Here is a 23162-nt window from a genome sequence, read left to right as displayed (position 1 = left end):
ACATATTTGGTAAATTTTCCTCCCTGAACTCCCAGTGATACATCTAATTTACACTTCAAAAAATCATTCTTATTAGTCTTCCTTAAATAAATGGGGAAAGTGCAAAAATATTGGAAGTAGGTACTATATATAGCTAGTTCCTCACAATCTCAAAATATCAATATGTGAGTATTTTTAGGAAGAAAAAAAATAATATTTAGACTCTGATGGTATCAGAAAAATGAGGAAGTGAGAGACATAATAGCACCAAATAGTAACTGGCTTAAAAGTAATTGCCCTAGCCTGACCTGTGGTGGCGCAGTGGATAAAGCGTTGACCTGGGAATGCTGAGGTCACCGGTTCAAACCCTAGGCTTGCCTGGTCAAGGCACATATGGGAGTTGATGCTTCCAGCTCCTCCCCCCTTCTCTCTCTCTGTTTCTCTCTCCTCTCTCTCTCTCTCTCTCTTTCTCCTTTCTCTCTCCTCTCTAAAAATGAATAAATAAAATAAAAAATTAAAAAAAAAAAATTAGAAAAATAAAATAATTAAAAAAAAAAAAAAAAAAGTAATTGCCCTAAAAGTAACTGCCCTGGCCAGACAGCTTGGTTGGTTAGAGCATTGTCTTGATACCCATAGGTTGTTGGTTCAACTCCTAGGTAGGGCACATACAGGAATAGATTGATGTTTCTATCTCTCTTTCCCTTCCTATCTGTCTAAAATCAAATTTTTTTAAAAAGGTAACCCTGGCCAGATAGCTCATAGAGCATTATCCTGAAGTGCAGAGGTTGCCAGTTTTATCACCAGTCTGGGCACATACAAGTACAGAATGATGTTACTGTCTCTCCAGATGGGCAGAGAGCATCAACCTCTAGTGGATTTGCCCGGTGGATCCCGGCCACGGCACATGCAGGAGTCTGTTTCTTTGCCTCCCCTCCTCTTACTAAAATAAAAAACAAATAAATAAATAAAGAATTGAAAGCAACTATGTAAACAGCTAGCTGTACACCAAAGTCCATAGCAGAATTATTCACAATAGCCCAAAGGCAGAAACAACCCAAGTGTCCATAAGCAGATGAATAAATAAAATGTGTGTGTGTGTATAATGGAGTAGTACTCAGCCATAAAAAGAAATGAAATTCAGATATATGGTACAGCATGGATAGGCCTTGAAAATATAATATTTTACTTAATGAAATAAGCCAGATATAAAAGGATAAATATATGATTCCCCTTATATGGGATACCAAGGATAGGAAAATTCCTAGATAAAGTAGAATGGAGGATACCAGGGACTTAGGGGAGAAGGAAAGAGGAAATTATTGTTTAATGGGTACAGAGCTTTGTTGGAAATGATGAAAAAAGTTTTGGATACAAATACTAGCTATGTTTACACAACATTGTGAATGCATTTAATGGCACTGAATTGTACACTTTACAACTGCATTAAATGTTAAATGTTATCTATATTTTATAACAATAAAAAAATAAGATGAAGAACAATCTTCAGAGTGCTAGCAATTGTGCAAAAAGAAAAAATATATATATATGAATGCATGACTGAAGGGGTTTAGAATCTCTGAAGACACAAAAAAAATTAACATTTAACTATGAGAATAATTAGGGAACTGAAGATAGAAAAAAAAAGAGAGACACACATTTTGCAGTAACCCCCTTTGTACCAAGTGAGTATATTGCTTAAGAATATTTTTTCAGGCCCTGGCAGGTTGGCTCAGTGGTAGAGCGTCAGCCTGGTGTGCAGGAGTCCTGGGTTCGATTCCCGGCCAGGGCACACAGGAGAAGCGCCCATCTGCTTCTCCACACCTCCCCCTCTCCTTCCTCTCTGTCTCTCTCTTCCCCTTCCGCAGCCAAGGCTCCACTGGAGCAAAGTTGGACCGGGCGGTGAGGATGGCTCTGTGGCCTCTGCCTCAGGCGCTAGAGTGGCTCTGGTCTCAACAAAGCATCGCCCCCTGGTGGGCGTGCCGGGTGGATCCCAGTCGGGCGCATGCGGGGGTCTGACTGCCTCCCCGTTTCCAACTTCAGAAAAATACAAAAAAAAAAAAAAAAAAAGGAATATTTTTTAGCCTGACCAGGCGGTGGCACAGTGGCTAAAGTGTCAGACTGGGACAAGGAGGACCCAGGTTCAAAACCCCAAGGTTGCCGGCTTGAGCGTAGGGACCCTGGCTTGAGCACGAGGTCACTGGCTCAGCTATAGCCAACCCCCTACCTTGCCTATGCCCATCAAGGCACATATGAGAAAGCAATCAGTGAACAACTAAGGCGCCACAATGAAGAACTGATGTTTCTCATCTCTGTCTGTCTGTCCCTATCTGTCGCTCTCTCTGTCTCTCTCGCAAAAAATAAAAATAAAACATAAATACAGTATTCCAGGTTATAGAACAGTATGTACAGAATTTTCAAAAAAATCTATATATACTGCCCTGGCCCGTTGGCTCAGCGGTAGAGCGTCGGCCTGGCATGCAGGAGTCCTGGGTTCGATTCCCGGCCAGGGTACACAGGAGAAGCGCCCATCTGCTTCTCCACCCCTCCCCCTCTCCTTCCTCTCTCTCTTCCCCTCCTGCAGCCGAGGCTCCATTGGAGCAAAGATGGCCCGGGCGCTGGGGATGGCTCTGTGGCCTCTGCCTCAGGTGCTAGAATGGCTCTGGATGCAACAGAGCAACGCCCCAGAGGGGCAGAACATCGCCCCCTGGTGGGCATGCCGGGTTAATCCCGGTCAGGCGCATGCGGGAGTCTGTCTGACTGCCTCCCCGTTTCCAGCTTCGGAAAAATGAAAAAAAAAATCTATATATACCTAGATATAGAAAAAAATCTGGAAACTACACATTAGAATTTAACAGAAATTATTCTGCACAGATGGACAGTTTCCACTATTTTCTTTATATCTCCCTACACTGTCTAAAAAATTGTATTTTACAATAGCACATATTACTTTTGACATGCAGGAGGAAGTTCTTTCCATTTTTTAAAATGCAGCTTTTCTTTCTGACCCAAATGCTCATCACATTTCAAAAGCATGCACTAACTACTCTTCTTTAATATGTCATTCATCAAGAACTGAGAAAATGTGATGCGGGGGTCTGTCTGACTGCCTCCCCATTTCCAACTTCAGAAAAATACAAAAAAAAAAAAAAAGAATATTTTTCAGCCTGACCAGGCGGTGACACAGTGGATAAAGTGTCAGACTGGGACAGGAGGACCCAGGTTCAAAACCCCAAGAGAGCTTTAGGTTTTAAGATGCAGAAAATCTAAATTCAAGAACCACCTTTCCTGTGGAAAATATAGAACCTGTCTACCCACCTTTTTAGAAGATCAAACGAGAATCCATGTAAAAGTGCTTTAATATACTACACTAATGTGAACTATAATTATTACTTCAAGTATGTAAACTATGTAACCTCAGATCTCATATATAAAATAAGGGAGTCTTATTAAGTGAGCTCCAATTCACTTCTAAGTCTGAAATTCTGGTATTAACAGTATTCTCTTAACTCAGCCTTCTACCTGCACCCAGACCATCTCTTTGGTAGGTATTCCTTTTTTATGAAGAATAGTTCCCAGGTCTCTGTGTTTTCTACGTTCACCAGGTCACAGCCAGGTCTCCACATTCTTCTTCTCATAGCCCTGACTTCCTGAAAGTTAAAGAAAATATCTGTTCCCTCCAAAAGGCCTTTAAGTCCCCTTTTTAATCTAATTTCTATTTCAGGATTTACATCTGTCGTATCTTGAGTGTACAGTGGCTATGCACATGGACTCGAGTCAGGCTGCCTAAGTTCAGATCCTGGCCCTCTATGTCACCAACTCTGCAATGTAAACCTTGAACAATTTACTCAATTTCTCTGTGCCTGAATTTTCTTATCTGTAAAATTGAGATAACAACAGTGTGCCTTCTGCAGAAGGTGGCTCTGGAAATTAAATGAATTACAAGTTATATAAAAAGGACTAAAAACAGTGCCTGTTATTTAGTAAATGTTATATATTACTAATGTCCTTTCCTAACACTGCTGTCCTAGAAGTATAATATGTATAGACCAAGATAAAACAACCAACATTTGACTCTTGCCATTTTCTCACTGAAAAAATGATTCACCTGTCAAAAATTTCTCCCTATCACTGAAGTGAGGGTCATATACACTCTTCATCATCAGTTTTCTTTATTCTCTGTTCAAATCCTCTAATCCGACATTTCCCAAAATTTGTTTCCTCTAGAAAATCAGTTCTAGGAGTTATGAGGAAGAAGGTTCAGTGGTCAATATAAATTTGGAAAATGCTGAGTTAATGTTAAACACATTTTTTATTTTTTTACTGTAGGTACTTTACATGTTAATGTGTGTCATTACATTCCAACAGGATATAGTGCACATTGTTTAAAAAGTTTCTTTGACCCCCAAATCCTTTTGTCAAGGAGCTACATCAGGAAGTGCTGCTTCAGTTCTTTCAACCTTTAATACAAAGTATGCTGTTATTTTGTAAACTCAGTATTTTTTAAACCTGATTCACACACAAGTCCTGTTCTCAAACTCATGCTTAGAAATCTGGCTCAAGAAACAAATAACTGCTGCCCTGCACGAATCACTTTGGAAATTTCTGAATAGAAACACTGACCTCTAAAAAAGAACAAACGCCAATTACAAGCTGCGTTCACTAGGTCACAAGCTACTCTATCACGATGGACGTTAACCCATTTACTGGCCAAATGTCCTTTAAAGAAAGTCCAATTAGTCAATATTTGCAAGTTTTCTCTGAATTTTCAATAAGGACTTGCACTGTTCCCTGAAAGGAATTCCACCACAGAACCTAGTCAAATCATCCCAGAAATTGTTCTAACATAAAAAAAAATGTCCTAAATATAAAATTTATATTGTTGAACTACCCAAAAGTACACCACATAATACATGAGAACCAATAAAATTTCACTATTTTGCGATCCCTAATGAATTAATAAATCTAAGCAATAGTCATCAATAGCTAGCTATTAACATCACCAAGAGCAATAACAAGATCTTAAGTACCCCTGATGGAAATACAAACCATTCCTATGAAGTACTCATACTTAAAAAAAAAAAATTCATATTTATGAATTGACAGGAAATTCAGAAGACAAAACAACATGTTAAAATGATGTTAGAGAAAAGCAATCAGCAAAATGGGAATCTTCTCAGGACAAACAACCTGGCTACTTTTAGCAAAAACACATATGGAAGAAAAAAAAAACAGATAGAAGGAGTCCAAAGATTAAAAGTGATTTAATGAACATATCAAACAACTATAAAGTATGACCATATTTGGACCACACTTCTGACAAACTATATGTATTTGTATCTATAAAACAATCACAAAAATATGAAACCAGATTATATACTTAATTATATTAAGACCTTGCTATAATTTTGGGGTTTGATAATGGTATTATGCTTATTTTCTAAGAAAAAACTATCTTTTAGAGAGCCATACTAAAATATCGAAAATTTGCCAATATGTCTGAGATTCAGTTAAAAAAAGTGCAGGGATTAGAGATGGAATGGTGCTGGATATAAATATAGAGGAAACAAGACTGGCTATAATATTTGAAAATCAAAGATGAATACATAGAAGCTCTTTATACTATTCTCTCAACTTTTTATTTTAAATTTTTTTATTGATTTTTAGATGGGGAGAGGGGAGAGGGGAGAGGGAAGCTTCAATTTGTAGTAGTTGTTTCCCATACATGCCTTGACCTGGCAAGCCAAGGGTTTCAAACTGGCGACCCAGCATTCCAGGTCAATGCTTTATCCACTGTACCACCACAGGTCAGGCTATTCTCTCTACTTTTATATTAATAGATGCTTAACAATATTTTGTAATAAAAAAATGTTTTTAAAAGAAACATTCTAGGAGGGCCCTGGCCGGTTGGCTCAGCGGTAGAGCGTCGGCCTGGCGTGCGGGGCACCCGGGTTCGATTCCCAGCCAGGGCACATAGGAGAAGCGCCTATTTGCTTCTCCACCCCCACCCCCTCCTTCCTCTCTGTCTCTCTCTTACCCTCCCGCAGCCAAGGCTCCATTGGAGCGGGGATGGCCCGGGCGCTGGAGATGGCTCCTTGGCCTCAGCCCCAGGTGCTGGAGTGGCTCTGGTCACGGCAGAGCGACGCCCCGGAGGGGCGGAGCATCGCCCCCTGGTGGGCAGAGCCTCGCCCCTGGTGGGCGTGCCGGGTGGATCCCAGTCGGGCGCATGCGGGAGTCTGTCTGACTGTCTCTCCCCGTTTCCAGCTTCAGAAAAAAAAAAAAAAAAAAAAAGAAACATTCTAGGAAACTGAATTATCTGCCTAGGATTGCAAATAGTCTACATATTCCCATAACAGATTAATGCACAACCAGGCATAAATGAATATAAATTTACCATGATCAAATTATATTTATAAAGTGCTATAAGAAATCATTTGACATGAATTTCACTAATAGTTAACATGCTAAACTCTCTTACATATAATTACTCTAATTTACAAGCCTGTTAATAGTTAACCAATTTATGGCTTTCTATGAAAAAAATGTTTAAGTATGAATCAGTTTTTTATTTTTTTTTATATTAAATAAAGGAATAGTCACAGAAAAAACTTGTAGACAATATGGCACAGTCATCACCATCTTTCTAGTCCTGTGAGGCTATGGTACTTCTAGAATTTATCACCAGCAGCCTTATTGCTCCAGCTCACTGCACTACAAACAGGGCTAGTTTTATCTTGTGTAGAAAAACCCTTTCCTGCCTTCCTACTCTGAAGTAAGGAGCCAAACCAACAGATGGCAGCCCTGGAGGGAGACGGTGGTGATAAGGAGGCTGCTACAGAGAGCACCATGGAAAAAGAAAACAACACAGAACTGAAAGATACATAAAAATACATAATGCTCAGCAATTCCTTAGATTTTTGCAAACCAAAGTCAGATTTTGTCAATCATCAATTAATTTAATGTGAAGTGATTCTATGAATTTGCATCTGATTTTATTCCTTGTTTAAACAAGGTGTAACTATAAGAATTTTGAAAAGTCCCTCTTAACACCTCAGACCAATTTAAATTAACCAAAGCAATTCAAACTATTCTAAAATGAACAAAGGAACCAGAGAACACAGTAACCTTTTATAAACATTTCACTAAGGTTATATGTTCCATCAGCCTTTTCAGAAGCTACCAAACTTTCTTCTTTGACCTCAGAAAAGTAAAGTGCCCCCACCTCTATGTCTATTCTACAATAGAGTCAAAACAGCATCAATATTACTTCAGCCTAACAGGTAGAAGGTTTTAATTAAAATACTGGTTTAAAAAAAGATTACAGCACTGTTGATATACAGAATTATAATTTTAGCCTGACCAGGCAGTGGCACAGTGAATAGAGCGCGCTGGACAGGGACACAGAGGAACCAGGTTCGAAACCCCAAGGTAGCCCGCTTGAGCACAGGCTCATCTGGCTTGAACGTGGGGTCACTGGCTTGAGTGTGGGATCCTAGATATGACCGCATGGTCACTGGCTTAAGTCCAAAGGTCGCTGGCTTGAAGCCCACCGTCTCTGGCTTGAGCCCAAGGTCACTGGCTTGAGCAAGGGGTCACTTGCTCTGCTGTAGCCCCCCTGATCAAGGCACATATGAGAAAACAATCAGTGAACTAAGGAGCCGCAATGAAGAATTGATGCTTCTCATCTCTCTCCCTTCCTGTCTGTCTGTCCCTATCTGTCCCCTTCTCTGTCTCTCTCTGTCTCTGTCACACACACACACACAAAAGAATTATAATTTTAATCAAAATTATATTTCTCAAAAATGCCAAGGCTTTCAGTTTGACAAACATTAAGAACATGCTTATTATAACAGGCCATCTTTACCTACTCATCATGCCAAGTATCTTCAGCTTCCAGATTAAGCAACTTTCCAATCACTTATTTACGACATTAGCCCATGATACCATACAATGCAAAAGTTCACCACTCACACTCTGGCAGTTCTGCCAAAGAATAGCAACTTCCTTTATGAATAGAATATTCATAAAACAGGGTCTACCAACTAAAGGTTATTCAAGGGCTCCTGCCTCAGGCAGCTACCTCTCTCTGTGGAAGCTTGTCAAATGGTAGAATATATACTCTGCCTATTTCACAGAGGTTTTATGAAGATCAGTTAAGAAAATGTTTAGGCCCTGGCTGGTTGCTCAGTGGTAAAGCGTCAGCCTGGCATGTGGAAGGCCAAGGTTGGATTCCTGGTCAGGGCACACAGGAGAAACACCCATTTGTTTCTCTACCCTTTCCCTTCTCCTTCCTCTCGATCTCTCTCTTCCCCTCCCACAGCCAAGGCTCCATTGGAGCAAAATTGGCCTGGGCGCTGAAGATGGCATCATGGCCTCCGTCTCAGGCACTAGAATGGCTCCAGCCGCAATGGAGCAACGCCCCAGATGGGCAGAGCATCACCCCCAGGTGGGCATGACAAGTGGATCCGGGGTCAGGCGCATATGGGAGTCTGTCTGACTGCCTCCATGCTTCTAACTTCGAAAAAATACAAAAAAAAAAATGCTTACCAAAGTACTTTGTAAATTAAAAAGCTATATACAAATGTAAGTCAGTCATATTAATAAATCTCAAAACTTGTTTGCACTTTAGACAGATGGCAGACTAAACTTGCTCCTTAATATCATTAGGTTTCAAAGTCTACAGAGAAAAACTACTTCAGGGCATAAAGACTCAATAATATTTACTTTTCTATAGAAAAGCCCAATCCTTATACCAATTACTGTTCTCTTCTAACATCTATTTCCTCTCTTTGGAAGAACAGAGAAGTCAAAGTAGCATGTAGCACCTAAAATTCTAATTGTCACCATGAACTTCTGAACACCTATACAGAATAATCCTGCCCACGACATTAGGTACTTGGCTGGGATTTTAGATCAGCTAAAACCATTGAACTGAGCAAGGGGTCACTCGCTCTGCTGTAGCTCCCCTGATCAAGGCACATACGAGAAAGCAATTAGTGAATTAAGGAGCCGCAACGAAGAATTGATGCTTCTCATCTCTTTCCCTTCCTGTCTGTCTGTCCCATCTGTCCCTATGCACATTTCCATGCTCAGCCCCCTCACCCCCACAGTCTCCACCAACACCCCCCTTTATTTCTGAATTCTAATCCAGAATCCACCACTTATTAGTTGTGTGATCTTGGTCAATTTACTTTCTCTTGTGCTCTAATTTCCTTATCTGCAAAATAAATGGGTTAAACGTGGTCTATAAATAATAGTTCAACCAGATTTAAATGTGATCCAAATGAAAGTGCTTAGAATAGTGCCTGGTGGACAGTAAATGCTCAATAAGTGTTAACCTTTATCATTCCTTTATGTGTACATCTGTCTACTCCACCATTACACATTTACCAAATTACAGAATCTCTCCATCATTCTCCACAATTCCTCTCTTTCAAAACAATGAGCAATTTTGAGAAAGCAGAAACTATGACCATATTAGTGACAAAATTTCACTATACACTATACTGTAAAAATGACTGAATACTTGGTTGTATAAGAAAGTTCAATGTAAACCTTATATAAAAGATACAAGCTCCCTCATGCTTTTAAATTATATTAACACATAGATAATATAATCTTCCTAGTGCTAGATTAGGTTATCCTATATTTCTATTTATTTATTCATTCACTTTTTAGACAGAAGGGAGAGAGGAGAGGGTGAGGAGCAGGAAGCATCAATTCCCATATACACCTTGACAAGGTAAACCCAGTTCGATGCTTTATCCACTGCACCATCACAGGTCAGGTGGTTATCCTGTATTTCTAATAGAGCAAAGCTGCTTACTTGAACTGTATCATAAAATTGCCCATGACCAGTTTTATGGTATAGTGACTAACATAGAAAAATTTAAAGGGCTTCTATAAATTCTCCTATATTAAGTTAAAAAAAAAAAAAAAGAGTTTGGAATACAATGTACTCCCCCCAAAAATCAACAGAAACTTAAATCAAGAGTTTAGAGTGAGAAAATTATTTCTCTTGGCAGAGCAAGAGAAAATATTACTATTACATCAATAGCACCACCATTATAATTGGACAACGTTAAACACTGCAACAAATACAAGAGCCTAACTCCAAGTTTATTTTTCACATATCACTTAGCACATCCTATGTACAACTGTGTTCTTGATAACATCATAAATTCTAAAACTTAACATTTCTCATGTAAATACCCAATGTGCAAGTTTCACAGTATTGTTTAACTGACTTAATAGTTTTCCTTTGGCTTAAAATCTTAAAAAAGTAGAACTATTTAATCTAAATTGGATATAATTTTACTTCATAGACAACTTCCTAAAGCTGCATCCTTGGCTTACTATATGTGTCAGGGTCTTTCCAGGCACTGGAATGACCAAGACATGTAAGGTTCCTGCTCTCACAGACTTTATATTCTCATGAGAAAGACAAATAATAAACAAGTAGACAAGTCACGAAATTTCTGGAAGCATAAATACCATAAAAAACAAGAGACAAGGAGGGGAAATGATCATTGTTTTCTATAGTGTTATCAGGGAAGAGCACTCTAAAGAGAGATTGATAACCTCTTTGAATGATATAAGGGAACAAGCAGTGCAAAGATGAGAAGGAAGAGCACTCCAGAGCAAAAACAAATATTAAACCCTGGGAATGCACCTGGCATGATCAAAGAATATAGGGAACTTCATGTAGCAGAAGTAGAGTGAACAGAGGAAAGCAGGAAGGAAGGTAGGCAAAGTACAACATGAAATACTTTATAGGTCATGGCTAGAAATTTGGCGATTTTAATTGTAAAAGGAAGCTATTGTAAAATAAATAGAGGAGTGGCCTATCTGACTGACAGTAAAGATCATCCTAGCCATGAAGTGCAGAATATGAAGTGCAGAATAGACTGTAGGAGGTCAAGTGAGAAAGAAGGGAAATCAGTTAAGACAAAATTGTAATTACACAGATAAGGGGGTGGTTTCAGTGGTGGGATTCAGTCAGTTTGCAACAGTTCGGCAGAACTGATAACTAATTTTTTGTTGAGTTTGGCAAACCAGTTGTTAAAATGGCACTTGTAATCACAGTCTTCTCTAAGGTGGGCACCTGGGCAGCCGCCCAATCTGGTAATCACAAATTTACATTCCTTACTCTTTTTTAACGTTCATCTGTGCAACAGCGTATTCTAAGCACCTATAAAGTTCATTCTGTCCATAGGTGAAAAAAATTTGATGGAACTTATAATACTTACTTATTCGTTTCATAAAACTCATTATACCTTTAATAAAATACTACATTTTAATTCCCTTGCATTTGTTACTTCAGTAAACAAACATATAATGTAAAGAGAAAAAGTGTCAAATACCCAAAGGGATGACAAGCTGTCCTTTGTTTCAGCTTTGTGCAACACTCAAAATTCCCACGAGATATTAAGAGTGTGCTGCTGTTCCCCAAATAATGAAACCAATAGGAAGCTGGGGCACAATGAACCAATAGAAATATAGATTTCAGCCCTGATTGGTTGGCTCAGCAGTAGAGCTTCAGCCTGGAGTGCAGAAGTCCTGGGTTCAATTCCCAGTCAGGGCACACAGGAAAAGCAGTCATCTGTTTCTTTATCCCTCCCCCTCCTCTCTCTCTCTCTCTTTTTCTCTCTCACTCTATACCTCCTCTCCCACAGCAATGGCTCGAATGGTTAGAGCAAGTTGGCTCCAGGTGCTGAGGATGGCTCCATGGCCTCACTTCAGGTGCTAAAATAGCTCAGTTGTTGAGCAACAGAGCAGCAGCCCCAGATGGGCAGAGTATCTGCCCCAGCCAAGGATTGCCAGGTGGATCCCGGTCAGGGCGCATGTGGGAGTCTGTCTCTCTGCCTCCCTTGCCTCTCACTTTAAATAATAATAATAATAGGCCCTGGCCGGTTGGCTCAGTGGTAGAGCGTCGGCCTAGCGTGCGGAGGACCCGGGTTCGATTCCTGGCCAGGGCACACAGGAGAAGCGCCCATTTGCTTCTCCACACCTCCGCCACGCCTTCCTCTCTGTCTCTCTCTTCCCCTCCCGCAGCCAAGGCTCCATTGGAGCAAAGATGGCCCAGGCGCTGGGGATGGCTCTGTGGCCTCTGCCTCGGGCGCTAGAGTGGCTCTGGTCGCAACATGGCGACGCCCAGGATGGGCAGAGCATCGCCCCCTGGTGGGCAGAGCATCGCCCCTGGTGGGCGTGCCGGGTGGATCCCGGTCGGGCGCATGCGGGAGTCTGTCTGACTGTCTCTCCCCGTTTCCAGCTTCAGAAAAATGAAAAAAAAAATAAAAAATAAAAAAATAATAATAATAATAATAAATAAAAATAAAGAAACATATTTCAAGGGTTATCTTATCACACATATCATGCACTCCTACAGTGAAAAGATAGATAAGGATAAATCACACAGCCGATGATGCTAGGATAAAAGCGAAGATAACTGAGGACGCCAACCAAGAAGCAATATGGAAATATCTTAAATTTTATTTTTTTGTCAGGTATTATTTAATACTTTTTCATTAATATTTTTAAACTACAACATAATCTAGTTTTGTGTACCTCTTTTATTGTTCTTATTCAAGTATTAAATGCATGAAATAATAAACTAACTTTCAGCATATCTTTTTTTATACTTAAAACAGTCATTAGGGGCCCTGGCCGGTTGGCTCAGCGGTAGAGCGTCGGCCTGGTGTGCGGCGGACCCGGGTTCGATTCCCGGCCAGGGCACATAGGAGAAGCGCCCATTTGCTTCTCCACCCCGCCCCCCCTCCTTCCTCTCTGTCTCTCTCTTCCCCTCCCGCAGCCAAGGCTCCATTGGAGCAAAGATGGCCCGGGCGCTGGGGATGGCTCCTTGGCCTCTGCCCCAGGCGCTAGAACTCGGCTCTGGTCGCGGCAGAGCGACCCCCCGGAGGGGCAAAGCATCGCCCCCTGGTGGGCAGAGCATGGCCCCTGGTGGGCGTGCCGGGTGGATCCCGGTCGGGCACATGCGGGAGTCTGTCTGACTGTCTCTCCCCGTTTCCGGCTTCAGAAAAAAAAAAAAAAAAACAGTCATTAGGGCAGAGAACCAGCTGTTAAATTATTTGAATCCCACCACTGGGTGGTTTGACCAGAGTAATAAGGTAGAGATGGGGATATGTAATCAGATTAGAAATATATTCAAGAGAAAAACCAAGAGGATTTTGCTGATGGACTGATTATAAAGAAAAGACAAGAGCCCTGGCCAGATAGCTCGGTTGGTTAGTGTTGTTCCAATACACAAAGACTGTGGGTTCAATCTCCAGTCAAGGCATATAAAAGAACAGATGGATGTTTCTGCCTCTCTCTAAAATCAGTAATAAATAAAAAATAAGAAAAGAGAAGACTCACAGACGACACCGAGGATTTTGGCTTGAGTGACTGGTTAAATAGTCCTGCCTTTTACTAAGACGTTTCATAGGAAATGATGAGGATAGGAAACACATCTTCTATGTCTGCAAATTTAGTTTGGGATGCCTACTAGAGAGCCAAATGAAATGTGAAACAGGCAGATGAACTATGACACTGGACATCAGGGAAGTGTCTGGGCTAAAAAGATATAAATGTGGGAATCAACCAGCATATAGATAGTTTTTTAAAGTCATAGAAATAAATAAATGTAGATTGGAGAGACTGTTTAATCCTCACACCAGCCATAGACAGAGCAACTATTATTTTATTACCATTTTATACATAGATCAGAAAACTGAAGCTAAGATATTAAGATTTGACCAACATCACTCTGCTTAATAAGTGGTAGAATTGGAGGGAGAAAAATAGATCTGATTACAATGACCATGACCTTTCTCTACTAGGGTTCATCATCAGAATCACACATACTTGAAGTGAATATTGAAGTATTCTCAATTCTTCAATATTTCAAAATATTCACTTCAAAAAAGTGAATATTTTCTCAATTCTCTCAAGGATGATACATAACTAGTTCCATTCTAGATGCACTGTAGAACAGTTCATTCTTTACATACAGTGAATATCCAAAATTCCTGAGACATTTGGATTTAGTGCTCTCATAGAACCACAGGTGAGAGAAAAAATTATACTATACTGCTATTATTCTATTATCATTATTCCATTACTACTACTTACTACCGCAAATCATTTACAATGAGAAAGAGCCCTGGCTGGGTAGCTCAGCTGGTTAGAGCACTGTCCTACACACCAACGTTGAAAGTTCGATCCCCAGTCAGGGCACATACAAGAATCAACCAATGAATGCATAAATATGTGGAACAACAAATCAATGTTTCTCTCTCTCTCCCCCTTCCTCTCACTCTAAAAAATTAATAAAAATATATTTTTAAATAATAACAATAAAAATGAGAGATTGGTGGACACATAACCATTCTGTGATGTTTCATGGTCTTCTCTTTGTAACCAGTAAAACCAAATGTTATTTGGGGTATTTATAGAATAAAAATTAATTTCACTTTAATTAAGACTAACAAATCGATATTTCTTTCTCTCTCTCCCTCCCCCTCTTCTTCTCTCTCTAAAATCAATCAATAATTTTTTTTTTAAACTGCACCAGCCTGACCAGGCAGTGGAGCAGTGGATACACACTGTTGACCTGGGACACAGAGGGCCCAGGTTCGAAATCCCAAGGTCATCAGCTTGAGCATGGGTTCAACAGCTTGAGCTGGGGTTGCTGGCCTGAGCATGGGATCATAGACATAACCCCATGGTCACTGGCTTAAGACCAAGGTGACTAGCCTGAAAAAGGAGTCACTGGGTTGGCTGGAGCACCCCTGGTCAAGGTACATATGAGAAAATGATCAATGAACAACTAAGATGCCACAAAGAAGAACTGATGCTTCTCATCTCTCTCCCTTCCTGTCTCTCTCACACGTGCGCTAAAAAAAAAAAAAGAAAAAAAAAAGACTGCACAGACCACTATTGGGTCCATTCACAATCAGCACTCAGCGTGTGTTTTCTTGAAAACATCAGTTCATCAGAATATTTTGTCATTAATGCACTCCAAGCACCTGAACAATGTTCTTTCTGGGAAGGAACATACATTTCCAGCCTCATTGGGCAGAGCTTGTTATCTTGTAAAATAGGATTATTTTTCAAGTTATCTTGGTTTATTGGCACCACTAAAATCTGATAGAATAATCCTAATCTAGAACTTAAAACTCTCTATTTCATCTCCCTAAAACTGGCCTACTTTCTTAAAGAAATATAAAAAGATATGGCCATTACTGGTCAAAATCACTACCATACCATGGTGTCAATATGTACTGTGTGTACTGTTCAAAATAACTAGCTTACAATGTAAACCAATAACTACTGTATCATACATATTCTAAAGAAAAAAATATTCTCCTTACAATTTCAGTTATCCTATGCTAAACTCCAGAAGTATTCTTCCTGAGCTTGGATATTATGAATCAATGCAGCAACCTCCATTAAATGCAAAAGGTTTCAGATGAACAATCCTGGCTAGACCAGAAATTGCATTCCAATCGATTTCACCTACACATAATAACCTACATGTATCAGTGCAGTATTAGTGAACAATGTATTTCATTTTTAAGCTAGAAGAACCTGCCAACTGCAGGCATTAAGTGCCCTTCCACAACCGGTTCAGGTCACTGAAATGACTACAGAGCGTTTTAAGAAATCAGTCATCTCTGGCAAAAGAAAAACAACACATTTTGTTATTGGTGGAAATGCAAATTAGTACAACACTTCTGGAGAAAAACTTGGCAATACCTAAAACAAAAACTACATATGCACTTAACTTTTTTTTTTTTTTCAGAGAGAGAGAGAGGATAGGGAGAGAGAAAAGGGAGGAGGAGCAGGAAGCATCAACTTGTAGCAGTTGCTTCTGGTATGTGCCTTGATGGGGAATGCTTGGGGTTTCAAACCCACGACCTCAGCATTCCAGGTAGACACTTTTATCCACTGCACCACCACAGATCAAGTTGCACTTACCTTTTGATCTAGTTATAGGAATCTTGAAGGCACACCTCTAACAAACCTATAGATGCACTGGTCATTTATTATAACATTGTTTATAACTGCAAAACACAGAAATAAACCATGCCTATAAGTAGAAAAATAGTTAAATAAGTTAGGATACATCCACACAGTGGAGTAGTAGACAGCTTTAAAAAAAAAATGAAGCTATCAAAACATATCTCTTGACAAGAATGAACTGATTTAGAGTAATTTCCAGGATATACTGTTAAGTGATAAAAGTATAAAGTTAAAGAGTATAACATGCCACTCTTCCTATAAGAAAGCAGGAATAGGAAAACAGCTTAGCAGTTCCTTAAAAAGTTAAACACAGTTACCATATGACCCAGCAATTCCACTTCTAGGAAATTGAAACTGAAATTCTTTCTAAATTCGTATGTTCACACATACCCTAGTACATAAATGTTCCTAATAGTATTATTCATAATAGCCCAAAAAGAAAAAGAAAGACCAAATGTCTATCACCTGATGCATGAATGAAAAACATCTGGTATATTTATACAGTGGAATATCATTCAGCCATTGAAAGGAATAAAACTGATACATGCTACAACATGGATGAACCTGCAAAATATTATGCTAAGTGAAAGAAGTCATGCACAAAAGTCCACATATTATAATGATTCCATTTACATGAAATGCCCAGAATAGACAACTTCATAAAAACAAAGAAGATTAATGTTTACCAGGGGCTGGGGAGGGGGAAATGGTAAGTGACTGCTAATGGATACAGGGTTCCTTTTGGAGGTGATAAAAATGTTCTTGAATTAGATAGTGGTGATGCTTGCACAACCTGTGACTATACTAAAAAACCACTAAATTGTATATTTCAAAAGGGGGAGGTTTATGGTTATATGAATTGTACATCAATTAAAACACTGTATGAGAAAAAAATAAAACACACAATCTGTTCATTTATGTAGAAGAAATAATGTAAGAATAAACCAGAAACTGAAAAGACTGGTTAACGACAAGGCAAGAAAAAAACAGGTGAGGAGAAAAGGGAGTAGATGAAAATAGGGTAAAAGGAATAAGGAGTAACACTTCTTTAAGTATATATTTTCATGTACGTACTAATGCTTAGTAATAATGTTTCATATAAGAAAGCAAATATGCAAATAATGAAAATCAACCAGGATTGAGGGGAACACAAAAGGGAAAACAGTAAGAAAAGGACTTAATTGCATTACAGATGAATAAAATAATTACACTAAAATGCATGGGAAAGAAAAGAACTAACCTAAGTAACTTCAGAAAACAGTATTTTGAGTCAGAATGATCAGGTGGTGGTGCAGTGGATAGAGCATCGAACTGGGATGTAGAAGACCCAGGTTGGAAACCAGGAGGTCGCCAGCATGAGCACAGGCTCACCAGCTTGAGTGTGGGGACACCGGCTTGAGCGTGGGATCACAGACATGACCCCATGGTCATTGGCTTGAGCCCAAAGGTCATTGGCTTGAGCCCAAGGTCTCTGGCTTGAGCAAGGGGTCACTTGCTCTGCTGGAGCCCCCCAGTCAAGGGACATATGAGAAAGCAATCAATGAACAACTAAGATGCTGCACCAAAGAACTGATGCTTCTCATCTCTCTCCCTTCCTGTCTGTCTGTCCCTAGCTGTCCCTCTCTCTGTCTCTGTCACACACATACACACACACACAAACAAACAGTATTTTGAGTCAGACATTGTAAGGCTAAAGACACACACACACAAAGCTGGACAAAATGCTGCATTAAATCAGCAAATACGTTTCTCACAAGGTATACACTAATAATTGTAACTACGTGATGTGCATTCCAAAAGTGAATAAACAAGTTAGATATTATAGGTAAGAGCCAGACTTCTCATTTCAGAATAAAAATTACAAATAACAGGGGGAGCCCTGGCCGGTTGGCTCAGTGGTAGAGCGTCAGCCTGGCGTGCAGAAGTCCCGGGTTCGATTCCCAGCCAGGGCACACAGGAGAAGCGCCCATCTGCTTCTCCACCCCTTCCCCTCTCCTTCCTCTCTGTCTCTCTCTTCCCCTCCCGCAGCAGAGGCTCCATTGAAGCAAAAGATGGCCTGGGCACTGGGGATGGCTCCATGGCCTCTTCCCCAGGCGCTAGAGTGGCTCTGGTCGCAACAGAGAGATGCCCCGGATGGGCAGAGCATCGCCCCCTGGTGGGCGTGCCGGGTGGATCCCGGTCGGGCGCATGCAGGGGTCTGTCTGACTGCCTCCCCATTTCCAGCTTCAGAAAATTACAAAAAAAAAAAAAAAAGAATAGGGGGAAAGTTGTAATGAACCTTGTGATGTTAGAGTGGAAGAGAAGATAGTAATAAGAACTCACAGTTTTTATTAAATATAGAAATAAATGTGTGTGCACGCACACATGCGCTGTTGCATGCATGAACAGGTTAGTCTTTAAACATATTTCCTAGCTCTGTCCTCTGAGGGCCTAGGAGTAATAACACCTCAATTAGCACACCAAGCATCCAGATCTCAATTTAAATTTTACTCTCCAATGAAAGGAACCAGAGTGGTGATTCCAGGAATTTTATTCCATACTTATTTGTATCTTTCCTGGAATCATCTCTGGTGCAATAAAAATCAGTACTCAAAAAAGGGTGGAGGCCTTCCTGAAAGAGCCCCTAATGGCCAAACTGAAACAATTTGAGCAACAAAATAATAACACTATCAGATTATAACCTGTAGAATAACCATGAGATCATACTTTTAAAAATAAATAATTGAATAAATGAAGAAGGAACATCTCTGCCTTACAGAAGAATTCTAATAATAAATGCAAAAGGAATGAGAGAAAAACAAAATCACCATGAGGCAAATGCCACAGTAATAATTGTTGCAGACAAGATCTTCCAGTGGATGTTAAAATCAGTGGCACCGTTTGAGGAGAAACAATGTATCTCCACATATAAAGAACAGTAACTTTACAGTGGAGAATCTAGCAGAGGCCACCTTAACAAACAAAGCCATCAAGGTTAAAGACATATCGATACCATCTATCTTCTGGATAGGGAAAGAGATGGGAGGACACCAGGTGGGTCAGAGAGAGTGCTATGTTGCTGGTTTTGACAATGGAGGAAGGAGCCATGGGCTAAGAAATATGGGTAGCCATTGGAAGCTGGAAAATGCCAGAAAGTGGATTCTCCCCTAGAACCTCCAAAAGGGAACACGGCTCTGCTACGCCTTTGATTTTAGCAAGTGAGACCCATGTTGGACTTCAAAAACTACACAACTGAGGTATTCAAGAGACAATATTTTTACTTAACTTCCTGATGGTTCTAAAAAAAAAAATACCATCTATCTTCTATAATGATGCAGTGAGAAGGACACATCACTCCTGTGGTTTTCTTTATACATAATGGCAATATAATCATTAGAAAAACATCAGACAAGCACAAAATGAGAAAAATTCCACAAAATAACTGACCAGTACTAATCACGTCAAGATCATGAAAGAAAAGAAAAAAAATGAGGAACTGACAGATTAGAGGAAACTAATACAACAACTAAATGCAACGTGGGATCCTGGATTAGATCCTGCAACAGAAAAAAAGCACTAGGGGTAAAACCAGTAAAAATCAAATTCTGTAGTTTAGTTAATAGTGTTATAACAATGCTAATTTCCTGATTTTGATCACTGTACTATAGTTATATAAGTCATCAACAGTGAGATGTATGTGAAAGGTATATAGGAACTCTATACTATCTTTGCAACATTTCTGTAAATCTAACATTATTTCAAAATAAACAGCTGAAAATAAGTAAAATCTATTAGTCAGTCATCTTATTCAACTTCCATATTTCCATGCTCAGGGATCTCATCTGGAAATTTCCCATTAACTTAAGAGGACCCAGTAAGTGATGGCAGAAGAAACTAAAATCACAAAAATAAGATTATGACATCTAAAAGGAAATAACCTACTTTATGTTCCCTTATAAATGTTTTAGTCAAAAATATTTGCTAGCAGGCCCTGGTTGGGTGACTCAGTAGATATAGTGTCATCCCGGCTTGCAAAGATTACGAGTTCAAGCCCTGGTCAGGGCACACACAAGAAGCAACCAATGAGTGCACAACTATATGGAACAACTAAGTGGAACAATGAGTTAATGCTTCTCTCTCTCTCTCTCAAATCATTGGAAACATTTTTTAAAAATTTTAATATGCTAGCTATTGTGACTTTACTAGCTTTACAACTTTGTAAATGACATAACCCAATATCATGATAATCTGCACATAACAACTTATTTCATTTGTCTGTTAAACCAAAGTTTTATTTACATTAAAAAATTATCTTTGGCCCCAGACGGGAGTTGCCGGGTGGATCCCTGTTGGGGCGCAAGCAGAAGTCTGTCTCACTATCTCCCCTCCTCTCACTTAAAAAAAAAATTGTATATATATTATATATAAAATCTTCAATAAATTTGTTTCAAGTAAGTTTGTTACTTATTACATAGTTGTCCAACTATGAAATTCAAGTTTTGTTTCACAAGTCTATGTGCATTTATCCTAACACAAATGTCTCTCCATACCCCAAACCACAGTCATTGCTATTTTAAGTTCTGAAAATCTGAATTTTAAAAAATCAGCTGTTCAATGCATCCAGTCCTTTTCTTTTTCCAAATAATTAAAAGTTATTTGGTCTTGGGGGGGGGGATGCTTAGGACATTTTAATTGTATTGTTATTTACAATAGTATTTGCATCCTCTATTGACCAATTCAGCCCAATAAACAACACAGTCTTCTAAATTTCTTTAATCAAACAGGACTTTTAGGAGACATTTATAATTAATAAGCAGATTAAGTGATGCATTTTAAGTTCACATTTGCTTCCTCCTCCATGCACCACCTGGATGCCTGTGTCGGGAAGGAAATCTGTACATGACCAGAAAATGAATGGGTGTCACATGCAGAGAGCATGACTCGAAATTTAAGAAACAACGTTACAAGAACCTCAGGGAAAGCAAAATTCATAAAGGTTTAGAATTCCAAGAGGCCTTAATAGGCCATTTAATCCATTCCAATGACAACCCCAGACAGATGACTATCTGTCCTATTTTTAAAAGCCTTCAGATTTCCAACCTCCTTAGATTCTGTCATATAATCCTATCAGGTGATTTGGGGGAAAATATTACAAGACTTCTTTGCTTCTAATACTTTCTTTTCTCAAATAATATAATGATACATTTTAACTCACTTCCAAGATTGTATATATATAAAATCAAGAATATAAATCATATATATGTGCATATAAGCACCTAAGACAGTCAATTTTGCTTGTATAAACACACACTATAGAAACCTATATAATCAAAGGCACATGTCCATTCTATCCCAATTACAAAAGCACTATGAAAGAAACAATATCACATAATAATTTTGATCTAAAAATAACCAATGTAAATCAATTTTATAAAACCCTGAGGTAAACTGGTTTCTCCCCACTATGAATAATCAAAGTTTAATTGCTTTCCATAAACACTGCTCCTTTTCAGCACCCACCACAGGCCAAAGTGTAAAAGCATGTCATGTACCAGATCCAAGAAGACAATTTTTTAATGTTTGATTTCTAAAACCACTTAGCTAGCAATCATTTTTGAAAAAGAGCCCAAAGAAAGAGATAGTGATGACAGAGTACAGCCAGCGATAATGAACAAGCAACCAGTTTTAATCAAGAAGGCCAAAGACGTGATAAATTTTTGGAACATATATAGAATGGGGCAGTGCCAATCAAGGATTAGCCATGTACTATATGAAAAAATTTAAGTGTCTGTTAGGAAATACGTCAAAATGTTAATCATGAGACACTATCTCTGGAAATGGAATTACAGTGATGCATTAGCTTGCTTAGATTTAGTATTCTTACTATTCTGATGATCCATATTTCCCACAGTATTAGAGACATTATTTTATAATTAAGGCAAATTATGTCCCTATGCTTCACAGCTCTTTAGGATGGAAAACATGTTTTTTACATAACCTCCTGGGAGATGAGAGTACCAGCTCCTGTCTTCCTCATGTCTCCCTCGAACCAGCCACCCATCACCATGTTCTCTGGGACAGCTCCTGTCATTATCATCCTCATCTTACTCTAAAGACTAAAACAATGCTTCTCGTCTCGCCTCCTGGTAGCAAAGGCTATGAATTGTTATTCTATCGAGGCAGGAGATTTGGGAAAATGTTTTTAGGATGATGGGCTGCCCCCATCCAAATGCAGAGGAAAGGAGACAAACACCTTGTCCCAACCTCAACCTCCACCCCTCAAAAGGTGGCGGGCGAGAGGGACACCGGGTCGCAGTTCTCGTATCTAGAAAGAGCCGGGCCGTCGCATCCCGACCCCAACCCCGGCCCCGGCCCCGGCCAGGGGAGAGGCGTTCGTTAAAGGATAAAAGGATGAGAGAAAAGGTCAGAGATGCGACCCCCGAGGATTGAGGGGCACATACATCAAGCCGCCGGAGGGGCGGGTCCCTCGGCCCCCTCCGGCGGGCGGGTTAGCTTCTAAGGTGGTTCAGTATGCGCAAGGACTGAGAGAGGCCCCTGGGGCTGGGGGGCCCTCATCGCGCGGGGAGAGCTCCCACAGGCCTTTGCCTGCCGCCCACCCAGGACCCCGGAACGGCCCCAGCCCGCCTTGCCCGGCCGGCGGGGCGCAAGCACAAGCGTCCAGGAAGACAGAAGAAGAGGCGTTACCGTACACGACTCCAGAGCTGGCGGGGGTGGGGCGCGGCTCCTGTGACCGGAGCCCCGCTCGGCAGTGGCTGCGGTAGCCGCGTCCTTTATTTTTGCTGCAGCAGCGGCGACTTGTCAAAGGGAAAGACGTAAGAGGCGGCAGCGGCGGCGGCAGCGGCGGCGGCAGGCGAGAGTCTCGCGGGATTTGACGGAACTATCGCGCAGTCCGGAACCTCGCCCCGCCCCCCCAGGCCAGCGCGGGAGGTGAGAGGGGCTGTGGGAGGAGCTCCGGGCGAGTTTGCGGAAGGAGTGGAAAAGGAAAGAACTTGATTGAGGGTCGGGGGATGGGGTAGTGGCGGGAAGTGACCTTAGTTCTTTGGAGACCCTAGCACAGCGCAACCCTCACATTTCAGCCCACGCGGAATGGTCCAGACTCCGCCTATGAGGCACAATGGGGGCGTTTAACAAAGAGCAGTGAGAAGTGGGAGGCCGGCCAGCGC

The 23162-nt window shown here is 40.4% G+C and overlaps 1 protein-coding gene across 9 annotated transcripts in view; it reads right to left on the bottom strand.

Annotated features, from left to right (window-relative positions):
* The window catches only part of HERC1 (HECT and RLD domain containing E3 ubiquitin protein ligase family member 1), a 235788-nt gene extending 212955 nt beyond the window's left edge, over positions 1 to 22833 (bottom strand). For 8 of the 9 annotated variants that reach the window (XM_066274158.1, XM_066274165.1, XM_066274161.1 and 5 more), the window contains exon 1: positions 22684 to 22833. The gene's annotated coding sequence lies outside the window, so the exon portion shown is untranslated. The remainder of the gene's footprint in view (positions 1 to 22683) is intronic. The other variant, XM_066274159.1, reaches the window with a different exon arrangement.
* Between the last annotated feature and the right edge of the window lie 329 nt (positions 22834 to 23162).

This window comes from Saccopteryx bilineata, chromosome 4, assembly GCF_036850765.1.
Source record: "Saccopteryx bilineata isolate mSacBil1 chromosome 4, mSacBil1_pri_phased_curated, whole genome shotgun sequence".
Lineage (NCBI taxonomy): Eukaryota > Metazoa > Chordata > Mammalia > Chiroptera > Emballonuridae > Saccopteryx > Saccopteryx bilineata.
This window is presented reverse-complemented; position numbering and strand designations above follow the sequence as displayed.